This window comes from Nyctibius grandis, chromosome Z (assembly GCF_013368605.1).
Source record: "Nyctibius grandis isolate bNycGra1 chromosome Z, bNycGra1.pri, whole genome shotgun sequence".
NCBI lineage: Eukaryota > Metazoa > Chordata > Aves > Nyctibiiformes > Nyctibiidae > Nyctibius > Nyctibius grandis.
The window spans coordinates 70,320,781-70,333,707 of NC_090695.1; the positions used below are offsets into that span (position 1 = coordinate 70,320,781).

The window sequence follows — 12,927 nt, forward strand, 5'->3', positions numbered from 1 at the left end:
TTGTAGTGGAGTGGGAGTTGGCCTCTTCTCCCAGGCAGCTAGCGATAGGACAAGAGGACACAGCCTCAAGCTTTGCCAGGGGAGGTTCAGGTTGGACATTAGGAAGCATTTCTTCTCAGAAAGGGTCATTAGACATTGGGACGGGCTGCCCAGGGAGGTGGTGGAGGCACCATCTCTGGATGTGTTTAAGAAAACCCTGGACATGGCACTTAGTGCCATGGTCTATTTGACATGGTGGTGTCAGGGCAATGGTGTGACTCGATGATCCCAGAGGCCTCTTCCAACCTGGTTGATTCTGTGATTCTGTGAATACTGGATAGGGCAGCTTATACTTGAGTTCTTGTTCCTTACTGACTATTCAGTAAGCTTAACCTTCATTATTAGGAGAAAATATCCTAAGATATTATAGACTTCTCAGATTCTTATAAAAACAATCCACACCCCAACTGAAGCAAAAAGGTTTTTTTCAACCTTACTAGTGTTACAGAAAATAAGATTTTAAGATGCTGTTCGTTCAAAACCCCGAAAGAAAAACATAACTCCTAGTACCCACCCCACCAACACCATAAAACCCCATATTTTGAAATGAGGCTGTGGATTTTTAACTTTCAGTAAACTCACTAAACTGTGTGCCAAAAGAGGAGGGAAAAAAACATTAGTATGCCACCAATGCCTAGAGGCTTGCGTAACAGCAAATTCCCTAAGGGAGTGAGACCCACATCATCCAAGGAAGCATTTGTATGGTGAATAGATAAGCTGAAGAGAGCAAGAACATTTCCAAAACAAAAGCCAACCCAAAAATCTGACATGAATCATTACACTTGATGATTAATATGGCTGTGAGCAGGAAAACTGCTTGCTGACCTGGTGTCTGCGCAGGTTATGCTATCTGGGAGCACAAGTACACTCTGCAGGAGTGCTGCCTCGCACAGCAGCTCATCTCTGCATAGACAGAAATCAGTTAATGGTGAAGTTCTGCATTGGTCCTGAGAAAAGAGCTGGAGGGCTTTCTTTCATAACCTTAGCAAGCAATCAGCTAGATCTTTGTAGTGCGAGACGTGATTATAATTGTTGCAACACATTATGAGTGTATGCACGTTGCGAGGAATTAAATTCTTGCAGGATTAAATTAATCATGAACTTCAGTGCATTTAAAGCCCAGAATGGATCCCAGCACTGTTCAGTATGACCCTTATATTAGAAGCCGCAGATCACCATAACACAGAATCACAGAATCACAGAATGTTCGGGATTGGAAGGGACCTCGAAAGATCATTAGTCCAATCCCCCTGCCGGAGCAGGATTGCCTAGACCATATCACACAGAAACGCGTCCAGGCGGGTTTTGAATGTCTCCAGAGAAGGAGACTCCACAACCTCTCTGGGCAGCCTGTTCCAGTGTTCGGTCACCCTCACTGTAAAGAAGTTTTTCCTCATATTTATGTGGAACCTCCTGTGTTCCAGCTTGCACCCATTGCCCCTTGTCCTGTCAAGGGATGTCACTGAGAAGAGCCTGGCTCCATCCTCATGACACTTGCCCTTTACATATTTATAAACATTAATGAGGTCACCCCTCAGTCTCCTCTTCTCTAAGCTAAAGAGACCCAGCTCCCTCAGCCTCTCCTCATAAGGGAGATGTTCCACCCCCTTAATCATCTTCGTGGCTCTGCGCTGGACTCTCTCTAGCAGTTCCCTGTCCTTCTTGAACTGAGGGGCCCAGAACTGGACACAATATTCCAGATGCGGCCTCACCAGGGGAGAGTAGAGGGGGAGGAGAACCTCTCTTGACCTGCTGACCACACCCCTTCTAATACAGCCCAGGATGCCATTGGCCTTCTTGGCCACAAGGGCACACTGCTGGCTCACGGTCATCCTGCTGTCCACTAGGACCCCAGGTCCCTTTCCCCTACGCTGGTCTCCAACAGGTCTGCCCCCAACTTGTACTGGTATTAAGTTAGTATTGGTATAAGTTAGTATTTCTTAAAGAAATACCTGATCTCACCTTGTGGGCTCGGTTCCTACTGAGCTTTTGTGATTTGATTAACCACACCAGTGTTAGGAAATTAAATTCCAGGAAATTAAATTCCAGTTTGTCTAACTTCCAGCTGATGTATCTCTTTAAACTTGTGACAAACTGGAAAATACTTTCAATATACAGTAATAAAAAACAGCTTACTCTTTGCTAAACCACATAAGTTGTGCACCTTAAACCATACCAAACTGAGCATTTTTTGGTGGTCCTTTGAACTCATTAGTAATTACTCTTATGTACTGAAATGCAGAATTTTTTGAGATTTTTAAGGAAGATATAGGTATCCTTAGAGTCCTTGTCAACACTATCTTGTAAAGGACAGTTTTTCTAGGTTGATTTGATACAGTTGTCATGTTCTAGCTAAGAGCCTCTGAGGCTCAGGCCTCAGTCTAAGTGTTTAAAAGATTGTAATTATGGTGAGAGAACTCACAGCCGCAATCTTTGTGTTTCTAGACCTTGTCTCACAGCCATTCTTAATGCAGTGGGCTTTTAGAAACTTGGCTATAGCTGGAACATTTTTTTCTTAGCAGACTTGGAGAATGGTGGTGGTTAACATACCTTTTTGTAAAAGGTCTTTCCTTACAGGATTCCACAAAAATTGACCTTCCCTCCCTTTCAATATGCTGGGCAAAAAAACATTTTTATGACCTTTAGCTAAATACATTTTTAACTGATTTATTACTACTGAAATGTCAGAATGCTTACAAGAAATCAGCTCTTGCATTAAGACCATCTGGTTCAAACCAAACAAAGGGAAGAGTGAAAAGAAGATTGTGAAGAAAAAGGTAAATATTCCACTGAAGTGATAGAGCTTCCATTTGTCAGAGTGGCGTGGAGTTCTGGGATGCTCCTGAGTTCACTATAAAGCTTATATAACCATGTAGCATCCATTTCTTTAGCAGTGACCTCTGCTGACCATAGTGTAACAAGAAACTGAGTCTGATCATCTGTTTGCCTGTGCAGTCATCCATTTGTCATGGACAGATGTGAACACTGCAGTTTCTTATGGCTGATGCTAGATATTAAGAAGCAGCAAAATACGGCTTTGTCTTGCAACTCAGGCCACTGTAAGTATTCTAGGTATGCACTCCGTTTCTTCTATTGGGTCTGACCCTTAATCAGTCCCGGAGCAGCTGATGGATGTGCAGCCATGGGTAAAAAGGTACATCAGATCCTAGTGCTCTGTGACAGCTAAGGACAAAGTATTCTAAGACAAAGTGCTTTGATTACAAAAGCTAGCTCTAGTGGAGACCAGGCAGATCCAGAGTCTGGCACTGTCCAGGTAACATTGGAAAACATCAAGTTCTTGATCTTTCTCTAAACACTTAATAATTTTCTACTCCATGGCCCAGATGGGGAAAAGAGGAGAAATCTGTATTAATGAACAAAGTCCTCTAGGAAGAGCTTTTCCTTTGAAAAAATTTCCCTAGAGAATCCCTGAGGTACGCTAGACAAGGGCTTTTGTATGGAAGATGTTCAGCACTACAGATGTTCAGCCTTCAATACCGTGAACAGATTACTGAGACGGAATTAAAGGTGCAACCCTGTGCAACATGCTGTAGGTGAACCTGCTTTGGCAGGGGGTTGGACTAGATGATCTCCAGAGGTCCCTTCCAACCCTTAACCGTTCTGTGATTCTGTGTGATTCTATGCAATTACAGGTTTCCAGAAGTGCCGAGTAAGCCTTTAGTTTGCTGGGGGTTTGGAACAAGTGAGTTGACACATGCATGAATCAGTGGAGTAAACTAAACTACATTTGAAAGTCAACTCTTTAGTTTATCTGGTCAATGTGAACTCGCTTTCTGCACATTACAGACAAATGATAAGTTTTCTAACTCACATCTTTAAAGTCAGCTTTCTAGATTTCTGTAAAAGTCCACCCCTTTACTGGATTGAATGAGCACCATCCATTTCTATTTTATGCCTTTTTACCTTTGTCTTCCTTTTACGCTGTTGTAACGAGTGTTTTGTATAGGATTGTTTTTCCATTTAAAAACCAGAAATCTATGTGAAAATTAATGCACAATGTTAATATTGAGTAAGATTAAGACATCTGCAGTTAGTTGGGGAAAGCGAGAACTGATGTAGGTATGTGTTGAACTTTTCTGTTGCCTTTCATCTGAGGTACTGCACAACATTGCTCTGACTTGCTACCTCCTGATGTCTTACACGTGAGACGCAGATTATGTAACAACTCGGTTTGTTGATACTTGAACAGAAATATTTCTGATAAAGACTTGTACTCTAAATTAAAGTCCATTAGAAGTGAGGCCTAACAACTGTCATGCTTTGCCATAGTATTAAGAGGAGGTGGAAAAGAAACGTAATTAAAAGGAAGGCTGAAAATGTAATATGCAGCTGGTTAGAAGGGAAAGAAAACACAAGGCATGGCTGAAGTAAGAAGTGGTAATTACAGTACACAGATACAGTACACAGATACTATCTAACAAGCCTGAAAGAGCTGCAGCAGAGGAAATAAAACAATACAATACTGGGATACTGTGATGCTCTTAATTAGAGGATGAGGAAACCATAGGTAATGTGATGCAAAGTTGTGTCACGTGGTGTTTATTATATAGCTGAGATAGAAGAATGAGTACATGGATGGTGAAGTTTACTGGATTGATGGTTTGCTATGCAAACTCTTCATTATGGTTTTGCTGGTTTTAGAACAAATGTAACTAATATTACAGATTGGGCCATGGCTCCATAATAGATCCAACAGATGTGAGGAAGGAAGCAGTCATTCTCCTTGTATCTTCTTTAAGTTGCAGCAAGAAACCTGCATGCAGATGGAAGAACTTAGAGGGAAGAAGTCATGAGTGGGAGATGCCCCAGAGCACACAGTACTTCTGGACAAAACTAAGGAATTGGTAAACTACAGAGAGCATTAGATACTAGAAGATTTAGAGCAGGTGATAGCTTTCTGTACCTCTGACTTATTTATTAAATAATTAAACCATGCATTTTTCTGCTTTTCTCATTTAGCTTATGTTACATGACTTTCCGGTACTTAATTGACCCCTGTGAAAGACAGATCTTTTCATTGCTTGTGGGAAAAATCTCAAGTTCAGGAGCTTGTAGTACAGCCTTCTGAGAAAAAAAAAAAAAAAAGGGATTTAAGTACATTAGTATAATAGAAAGTCTTAAAAGAACAACTTGACTTCTCATTCTCTATTCTCAGTACAGAAATTTCCAGTTTGTTTTTGTAGGACTCGTGTCAGAAGAGTTGAGTGCATGTGTTCTGGATGATGCATTAGGAACAGTGACAGAGTTCTTTTCTCCATTCTTTCTGCATCTGCATGCGAAAGGTGGTCATTTAGTTTCTTGATCCTCAGGAAACCTCTTTTCCTTCTAATGCTCTTAGTTGGAGGCCATCTGTATGGGGAAATAACATGCAACGTTTTGGAGAGAATTCTGATGGACAAAGTAGGAATACATCTTTTCATGGTCAAAACACTGGTATTAGTGCTGATGGGAGCAGGTTATGAGTATTCCTAATGTGCATATATACACACTATCACTGATCCTAGTCACATGGTAAGGACAAGGCTCAGAGCGAACAATACACAGTCTGTGTGTGGTAGTGGGAGAGGTGAAAGCAACTTCACAATTTCTGAGGAAATGAGAAGCAGAGAGCATGTTTAGCATCATCGATTTTTAAAATAAAGTTGAAAGGCAGGAGGCAATCTTTGGTTATAGCAGCTGCTAAAACATTTTACCAAGTGCTGTGTTAAGATGAAATTTGTGTCTGTGTAAAACAGATGTGAAAAGTTTTCTGTTTATTTTGTTAATAAAATCTGTGTATACCACCTTTCTAAAAGATGCAAGTCAATGTGTAAAACTTACATTAGTAAGTGAAGTTCTGAAGGCAAGATCTCTTAAGTTGGCACGTTTCACATTTGCGAGTAATACCAACGACAGTGCCTGGCAACAGAGAGAGAGAATTTAGCTCATTATCGAACCCACTCACTGTGCCCAGAGTCTCTCGGGTAGGTAGTACTGTGCATGTACAATGACTAATAATGAAATATCAATCCCTTTAAATATATTAAATAGTGAAAAGCTTCTAAGGAGAAGGATACTGCTGCAGAGGGTAAGGTTGTGAAGGCACAGAGAACTGTCCCATTTATGAGCCAGGTACAGAAAAACAGAAAACCTCTTGCATTTTCTGTTGTAATAGTCTTCATTTTATGAAGAAAATAAATATTTTGGGGAATGTCCTTTATGTTTTTAAAGATGTGGATCTTAATCTGCTGAGAGCTTCTATTCAGTGTTACTTAGTGGGGGGAAACAGGGTTATGACAATTTTATTTGGCCTTAGACTGGATTTCTATAAATGCAGTAGGAAGTTGGGAAATACTTAGTGCATGGATTACATGAAATAATCTATGAAAAGATTGCCAATTCCTTTTCTGGAGCCAAATTCCCATTTGGCTCTTTGAGAGTGCTGTGTTGGATTTTGGACTGCAGGGATCTTGTCCAAAATAATAGAAGTAGTTGTCTTTTGAATGCTGAAACTGAGCTGATATTTTTCAATACTAAAATTTTGTGTCCCTGGGATTTGATAGCTTACATGCAGAGTTTTCATTCTTTCAACAGATTTTAAAGTTTTTTTTTTTATGTAATATGGAGCAGATATTGCTAGATCTGTCTTAGTAATGATATCTTTCAAAGAATGAAAAAGCCATCTTGTTCCTTCTGCCAGATAGAAAATAACTAACTAAAAATAAACAAAGTCTACACAAGACTTTTCTCTGTACAGTTCCTTTATGTGTTTTCCTGAGAGCCTGACCTTTTTTATTCAACTACTGTTTCATTGGTATCGGTTCTATTAGCAGAATCCAGTACTGCACATAGAAAGCAGTTTTAAAAGAAAATAAGGGTATGTGTCACAATACCGTTCACCTGTTTGGCTATATATCAACGTTTTAACACCATTGGAAGATACAGTATGAGAAAGGTCATCTTATTACTAATAATGTGCTGTTTATTAAACTGAATTTCACTTAATACTGGATTTTTCTTCAGAGGCAAGTCTGTGTGACAGACACAAAACATAAGCTGCCATTTTTATGAAATCATAACAGAATGGGCATTACTATGAGCAAGGAAGGGAAAGCTTTTTGCCTCCCACTCAGCTGTCATCTTGGCAGAATGTATTAGAGAATTTGTGCTGCCGATTGTGCTCTGCTTGTTCTACGAATATTTACGGGACTTCGGGCTATAGAGCAGTGAATCTAACATCCCTTATCAGTGCTGAATTTACTCAGAGTTATGCAGCTTGTGACTACCAGAATCAGAAAGGACTAATCAGTACCAGGACTAACAAGAATCTTTTCACAGAGCGAGAAATATAGTTAGTTTTTTGGAGTTGCAGAAAATGTAGGATGATGTGTGTAAATGCATAGAATATATTATGCAGCCTTCAGTCTTTGATATTCCTATTTAGGATTGTAGAAACTAAGTGTACTTCTCAAGCTTAGTTTTTCAGTTAGAAGTGATAAACTTATAACTGGGGGTGATGGTTGACAAGAAGCTCAAGATGAGCCGGCAGTGTGCACTTGCAGCCCAGAAGGCCAGCCACATCCTGGGCTGCATCAAAAGCAGCGTGGCCAGCAGGTCAAGGGAGGGGATTCTGCCCCCCTCTACTCCGCTCTCATGAGACCCCACTTGGAGCACTGCATCCAGCTCTGGGAACCCCAACATAAGAAGGGCATGGAGCTGTTGGAGCGAGTCCAGAGGAGGGCCATGAAGATGAGAGGGCTGGAGCACCTCTCCTGTGAAAACAGGCTGGGAGAGTTGGGGCTGTTCAGCCTGGAGAAGAGAAGGCTCTGGGGAGACCTTCTAGCAGCATTTCAGTACCTGAAGGGGGCCTACAGGAAAGCTGGAGAGGGACTTTTTACAAGGGCGTGTAGCGATAGGATGAGGGGTAAAGGACGGTTTTAAACTGAAAGAGGGTAGATTTAGATTAGATATTAGGAAGAAATTCTATAATGTGGGGGTGGTGAGACACTGGCACGGGTTGCCCAGAGAAGCTGTGAATGCCCCCTCCCTGGCAGTGTTCAAGGCCAGGCTGGATGGGACTTTGAGCAGCCTGGTCTAGTGGAAAGGTGTCCCTGCCTGTGGCAGGGGGGTTGGAACTAGATGATCTTTAAGGTCTTTAAGGACATGGTGGTGTCAGGGCAGTGGTTGGACTCAATGATCGCAGAGGTCTCTTCCGACCTGATTGATTCTGTGATTCTGTCCCTTCCAACCCAAACCATTCTATGACTCGTGAGTGTGCAATTTAGCTTTGAAGTATATAGGATTTCAGTTTCTCTGGCATTTACTTTGGCATCAGTTCTCTGGTATTGTCTTTGTACACTTAAAGTAGTCATTCCAGACTGTGTTGCACTTGCAACTTCTCAACATGACTTAAAACCATTACTGGACCAGCCTGATTGGTATGTAAGCCACAACTCATATTGCAACAACTTGCCAACTGATAATGTAGGTGTTGAGCTATGTCTATACTTATGCTATACACTTATGATAATGTAAATAATTTTAGGATGGGGAGAGCTGAACAACTGGGAGCATTTTGTTTTGCTTTTGTGAGGGGAGGAACAGTGGTATATATCAGTAATATATCAGTAATATATAAAGTAAGATGGCTTTAGATCTAAGGCCTGGCTGGGTTCTAAACTTTAAACCTGTTAAAATGTGTGTGCTACTTTGTTACAGCTGAGGGGGGTATGAACTCAGTCTCTGAGTGGATCAAAAACCAGAGGGATGTCAGCTATTGCTGTAATTAATAGAAGCTTTGTATCAAGAAGTCATATAGCCTGAAACACTTACTCTTGAATACTGTCCCACTTAACTTTTGTTTAAAATGGTTTACCGTAACAGCTTAGATGACAGGACCTCTATAGTTAGCCATACTGATGAAGTTGGAAGAGGATTTTGTGTGATACCATGCTGAAGGTAGCAGATGACATAATGTTACACATCTCCTTAATCATGAAGAGGTTTGATGAAAGGTTATCTGGTAAAGAGCATCTTCCCCAAGAGTGGAGTATTGCCTTCTATGACTGGAAAAAGGATCCGTGAGAAAACAGCTGGAATTAAAGTAGTAGTATTTCAGTATCTGTGGTGCAATTGCTCACATGCATACGCAGGCTGGTAGTGCCTTTCATTTCGTCTGGTCCCAACCACGAGGTATCACGAGCCTGCTCATGTCATAGAAATCAAAGAAATGATTATAGGAAGAATGAAATTTCCTCAGGCATGTAAGGATATATGTTTTTAATGAGCATTCTATCCTTATGTCCACTTGTATAAGCATATAACTCCGTAATTTGTGTGAAGGGAAGGGCATTTATTTGCTCTGAGAAACTTGCATTTTTTCAGGTTACTTCTATCATGCATTACTCTGTTGAGATGGACTGCACTGCCCATAGATTTATTCTTTAATACTTCTAGAGGATTAAAAAGACTTCATATTGTGCTGTTTCTACAAAGCTGCCTTTTATATTAGAGCTGGATTTTTTTTAAAACAACATCTCCATAGTACCTGTTATCTATATAACCTTTTTTTAAAGTGAAAATGACAGACTACAAACTCAAACAGCTGGCATATAGCTGAATTTCTTCTGTCTCTTCTGTTCAGTGGTGGTGCTTCTGTGGGGTTGTAAGTCGTCTCCATGGATACTTTGTTTTATCCTTGGAGAGAGATCAGTTCTGGAAGGAGATTCTAAATATTTTCATGAATTGATTTGTTTATTCATCTGTCTGTGGGATTTTTTCCAACCTATGAGTAAACTGGCACTTATTGTTATAGCTTAAATGTATACATATTTGATCTGTTATTAAACTACCAAGTAGTAGTGACAACTTTGTCTGAAAAGCACATGAAACCAGTATTTTACTGAACCACAAATAAGTCTGTGATACCCTTGAAGGATATGCTTATGGTTACCTGTTTAATAAGAAGTGTCTCTGTGTATCTGATTAAAACTTTGATGAACTGTATTAGCTTTAATTCTAGTACATGCAGAACCTTGTTTCATTTTATATGAAAGCCAAGTATTTTCCTTTTTATAAATGCAAAAGATCGTAGTTTCACATGGTATTTAGTCCTTGTGTACTTTTATTGAAACGAGAACAAATGATAATCGTCTCAACTGAAGGGATGCAGATGCTTGTGAGCTAATTTCTGCAGAGTGTGTTAAGTCTCTTGCGTAGGGCTATACAAAGTGCTGGCGCTCGACTGTAGAACTGGGGGTGCTTCTGCGCCGAAAGGAAGGTCCCGCCTGCCTTCTCAGCGATTTACAACCTCCCAGCAGCTGGCGCGTAAGCCCGTGTGCGTTAACACAAGCCATATTCTGTGTTTTACGCCGTGTGTGCGCAGTAGGTGGTAACGGGCTTCGGACGGCTCAGGCCTTCAGCGTGTGCGCCGCGGGGGAGGGCCGCAGCGCTGCCGGAGCTCGCCTCGCCGCCCTGCCATTAACTTCCCGGTGGAGGCGTGCGCCGCTTCCCGGCTCCCGGGCCCCGCCTGCCGCGGTTGGCTGCGGGAGGGCGCTCGGTCCCCGCGGGCGGTGGTGGGGCTCGGGGCAGCCCGCCGCAGTGACAGCGCCGCGGCGCTGCTCGCAGCCACCCCTGTGCCGCGCCGTGCCGGTGCCGGCAGCCGCAGCTCTCGGCCTCTCCGCCGGCGCGGCGGGGGCGCAGCTGTTCCCCGCCGAGGGGGCGGGCGCATCCTGCGGGGCGCGCCGCCCCATTGGCTGCGCCGCCGCGCCGGGCCGCACGTGACCGGTGGGGCAGTATTGGCCGCGGCGCTGGCGCAGCCGGTGGGCGCGGGCGGGGCCGGCCGGGCCGGGTGCTGGCGGCGGGATGGAGGCGCAGCGGCCGCGGACATGGGGTGAGTGCGGCGGTGGCGGCTCCCCGGGGCCGCCGCACCCGGGCTGGAGGGGCGTCTCCCTGCGCCTGTGACAGGGAGGCGGCGGTGCCGTCGGGAAGGGGGAAGAAAGCGGCTTTTGTGGCTAAAAAAAAAAACAAACCCCGGGCTGCGAGAAAGAGCTGTCGGCGCGGCGGGGAGGAGAACCCCGCGGCCGGGGAGACGGGCGGCCAGGCACGGCGGGGAGCCGCTGCGGGCGGAACCGAGCGCCGGCCCGCCCCGCCGGCCAGAGGCACAAAGCCGTTGCGGAGCCCTGGCGCGGCCGTGCGTCCCGCAGGGCGGGCTGCGGTGCTGGAGGAGGGGGGGAGGCGGGCGGGCAGGGGTCTCGGGGCGGGCAGCCCTTGCCCGGCGTGCGGAGGTGCCCCTCGGGCGGCGGCGAGGCGCTGCCCGCGGGTGGCATCAGCCCGGCTTTGTTGGTGGCGGGGGGCGGCGGTGCCGCGGCTGCCGCAGCGCGTCCCCCGCGCCGGGAAGGGCGAGCGGCGGAGGGCCGGGAGGGTGGGCGGCCGCGGCGAGCCGCGCCGAGCGGGCCCGGCCGGGAGCGCTCCGGGGGGAGCGCTGCGCCTTCAGTGCGCCCTGGGGTCCGCTGACTTTTTACAAATTTATTTAACATCACAAAGAAATGCTTGGGTCCGCGACTTAACCTGAATGCGGTGGGAAATCTTAATAAATTATGTATGAAGCAGTGGGTCCTTTCTTTCCCTTTGTCAGATACGCAGCTTCTATTCTAGTAATTAGGTCATTGCCAGCAGAACGCTCCTTGCTTTTGCAGAAATGTGTAGCGATTTTTGGAGGACATGTACGCTGCCAAATTATTTCATCCAATTCGTTGTTTGGGTCAAGATTTAAAATTCTTCCTGTTGACTTACACGGAGGACCCTCGCTGTGAGCTGCAAGGAGCATTTTTCATTTGATAGGATTTTCTTCAAGGGATCAGCAGAGCCCGGTTTTGGCTTGAGTTGGATGGTCATACACTGAAAGATGCCTTTTAAAGGCATAGCAAGAAACATATAGCTTCTTAGTTTGCATAGAAGTCTTTTCATTCAAATTATTGTGCATACATGCATAATACAGTATAGATAAATTTCAGTTTTTAAATACTTCCCCCCTCTGCTGTTTGTTCTGTTGAAAGTGCTCATTAATATTCTTTCTACTCTTTTTATTTAGTAAATTTTTCTGTTACTTCTACTGCAGTTTATAGATTTATGAATATTTTGTCAAAATTACAGTTCTTTCAAAATTCATGTAAACATATGTACTGAAAGTAGTTTCCTGGAAGCAGAATTCTTCTGTATGTTTAAGGAGTCTTGAAGTAACTAGTAAAATATTTTTTTCTCCTTCTCAGTTCTGTTAAATACAATGATGTACAAAAAAGGTTTGATGAAGACAAGTCTGACTTCCTGAGTTTAAATTTCTGATTTGTAGTAAACATCCCCTCAAAATGTTCTGTATATATATACTATTATTTTTAGAATCCTAGATTTCCTGTCTATCAGTAAGAGAGGTTTTGGATGATGTTAAATTGTAAAACATCACTTGAGGACTTACCATTTTGAGTAATTGGTTTCAAAAGATAAGTTGGTTATACTAGATATTTCTCCTCTAACATTTTGAATATTCATTACAGTTACGTAAATATTAGAAGATACAGTAGATGCAGAGGTGCACTTTCACCGCCAAGGAAAGAAGGTGACAAAAGTGCTGTAGTGATTATCGTGATTTTAAGTCTTAAAAAGAAATACTCTTAGTATTGTTTTGTGTAGCAAGGGGAGTAGTTCCTCTAAGAAACTTCAGTCACACTCTTTAAAACGGCAGCTTGAATATAAGATCACTTTTAGATATAATACTTTAAATTATTTATGAGTGCAGTCTTTCCCTCAACATCATCCTTCAGATGCTGTCCTGATACTTGCCAAAACATTTGTACAAAATAGTCAGTTACGATAAATGTTCTGATGTGTGTT

The 12,927-nt window shown here is 43.3% G+C and overlaps 1 protein-coding gene across 3 annotated transcripts in view; it reads left to right on the forward strand.

Annotated features, from left to right (window-relative positions):
- APC (APC regulator of WNT signaling pathway) overlaps positions 1–12,927 on the forward strand; it is a 102,041-nt gene that overhangs the window by 13,209 nt on the left and 75,905 nt on the right. The window contains exon 1 of one of the 3 annotated variants that reach the window (XM_068424107.1): positions 10,873–10,930. The exons of the other annotated variants lie outside the window; for them this stretch is intronic. The gene's annotated coding sequence lies outside the window, so the exon portion shown is untranslated. Of the gene's footprint in view, positions 1–10,872; positions 10,931–12,927 lie in introns of those variants that run through there. 3 annotated transcript variants of the gene reach the window in all.